This window comes from Triturus cristatus, chromosome 2_1 (genome assembly GCF_964204655.1).
Source record: "Triturus cristatus chromosome 2_1, aTriCri1.1, whole genome shotgun sequence".
NCBI classification, from domain to species: Eukaryota; Metazoa; Chordata; class Amphibia; order Caudata; family Salamandridae; genus Triturus; species Triturus cristatus.
In genome coordinates, this window is record NC_140581.1 from 649,312,101 (window position 1) to 649,314,876 (window position 2,776).

Sequence of the window (2,776 nt, forward strand, 5' to 3'; positions counted from 1 at the left end):
CATAAGCAAAGACTAGCTTCTAATGCTACTAAAACCTGACAACATTGCAGGTTTTAAAACAGTTATCTTTTCGCAAATACATGATGTTCCCAAATGCTTCTCTCACAGTGGTTTCCAAATGCACACAGACTCACAGTGTGATTCTATACAAGCAACACTATCCCTAGGAGTTTACAAAAACACATTCACTACTATGAAAAGGGTAAGGGGACTGCACACAATCTACATATTTCAGGACTCCAATTTAGTGTCAATGCCTGACTCATTTAATCAAAGCATAAGCCATGACTGGCCTCTAATGCTACTAAAACTTGACAACATGACAGGTTTTAAAACTCTTATCTGTCAGCGAATACATGATGTTAGCAAATGCTTCTCTCACAATCCTTACCCAAATGCACACAGACTCACAGTGTGATTTTAGACAAGCAACACTATCAATGGAGTTTACCAAAACTCATTCACTAGTCTAGAAGAGGTAAGGGTACTGCACACAATCTAAATATTTAAGTACTGCACTTTAGTGTCAAAGCCTGGCTCATTTTATCAATGCATATGCAAAGATTGGCTTCTAATACTACTAAAACTTGACAACATGACAGGTTTTAAAACAGTTATCTCTCAGCAAATACATAATGTTACAAAATGCTTCTCTCACAGTGGTTCCCAAATGCACACTAACTCACAATGTGATTCTAGACAAGCAACTCTATCTCTAGGAGTTTACCAAAACACCTTCACTACTGTGGAAAGGGTAAAGGGACTGCACACAATCTACATATGTAAGTACTGCACTTTAGTGTCAAAGCCTGACTCATTTTATCAATGCATAAGCAAAGACTGGCTTCTAATGCTACTAAAACTTAACAACTTGACTGGTTTTAAAACAGTTATCTGTCAGCAAATACATGATGTTACTAAATGCTTCTCTCACAGTGGTTCCCAAATTTACACAGACTCACAGTGTGATTCTAGACAAACAACGCTATCCCTAGGAGTTTACCATAACACATTTCTTAATCTATGAGTACTACATTTTAGTGTTCAAACATGACTCATTTTGTAAATTCATAAACAATGACTGATTTCTAATTGTACCAAAATATAAAAACAGCACAGTTATCTGTCTGCAAACACATGAAAAACACAAATGCTTATCACAGAATGGTTTCTACATGCACACACACTGTCAATAAGATTGTAGACAAAAAAAGTACTCCCTACACTTTAGCAGGAGAAATACATTAGTCTGATTAAAATCAAAATAGTCTACATACATCCCCTCACAATTAAATAACTCACCTTTCAAGTTGTTTTGTAGATTAAGAAGTATATCAGTCACACACCAGATATCAGTCACACACCAGCTTTTCTTATACATAATCTCTGCACTGTGCACCTCTCAGCAAAACCAAAGAATTGCAAAGTTTCCCTCTCATTTTCCATACATATACATGTAAACATCAAATTACATTCCTTTCCATATAAATTCAAAAGCAAACAAACATTTCTATTGGTTGAACATTTCAACCCTTTCCAAATGACACAAATTTGAACCCTACCCCCATTCTGCCTTCTGCCTGTTACCATAGCAACAGGTCATGGAACACTGAACTGAGCACACTGGTCACAAGTTCAGCACACAATGTTGCTAATCAAAACAGCAAGTGTGCTTGACTTTTCAACATATCAGCTTTTCATATATAATGTTCCTTTCACACACTTTGTGTTAACCAATAAGAATCATGCATTTAAAAAATAGAAACATGCACCCTACCTTTCAGTGTAGAGGTTATCAAACAACCAATGATTTCTTATCTTTTTTCAAAACTGCATCTTAGCCACCATTTTAGAAAAATCTTACTTTTCAAACTGCCATTTCATTTACAGAGACCATCTGAGTGCATCCAGACCTCCCTTCAAGATGCTTAGAGTGTGGTTTGTGGGACACAGCTATATTTTCTGGAGCCAAAGGTATGCAGAAAACAAAGGCATTCACAAAGACCTAGGTTTGCTAAATGTAGACATTAAATGGATTGGACAGAGAGGGTTAACGTGGCTCCAATTGATGCCATTGGTAAAAACCTTTATGCATATCCAACACCCTGACCTCATAATAGTGCACTGTGGTGGTAATGACCTAGGCACTTTGACTGGGGTAGGTCTGGATATGCTTATGAAGGACACCTTTGCAGAATTGTTTTCACTTTTTCCCAAAACTGTGTATTCTAACATATGCCAAATGCAGAAGTGGAACTGGTCCAATCATTTTTGTCCACAGATTGAGAAAGCTAGGAAACATGTGAATAAATCTGTTTCTGCTTTTCTCCGAGACTATAGAATGGGGTCCATTTACAATAACAATCTGCGTTTTCATATGCAAGAGATGTATAGGAGAGACGGAGTACACTTTACTGATGAAGGAAACAGAGTCTTCCTCAACAACTTTAGACTCTATATAGGTACTTACTTATAAGTACCAAAAACTCTCAATGAACACAACGGCTCTTTTTAGAGCCACTCAAGAAAAAAACACTTAAGCTAGATGTTTATCTCCCAAAAATTTCAGTTTTTTTTCCTTGGATCCGCGCACCCAACGCGTTAGGAACCGTGCACCCAAAGCGGGAGGAACCGTGCACCCATAGCGTTAGGATGCGCGACTCCTAATTTTACCGTACAAAAAAAAAATAGCCCATATTACTAATTTTTATTATCCCCGGGGACCCCATCCCCCGGGGCTTATAAAAAAACGTTGGAGACCGTGGGGGGAGCCCCA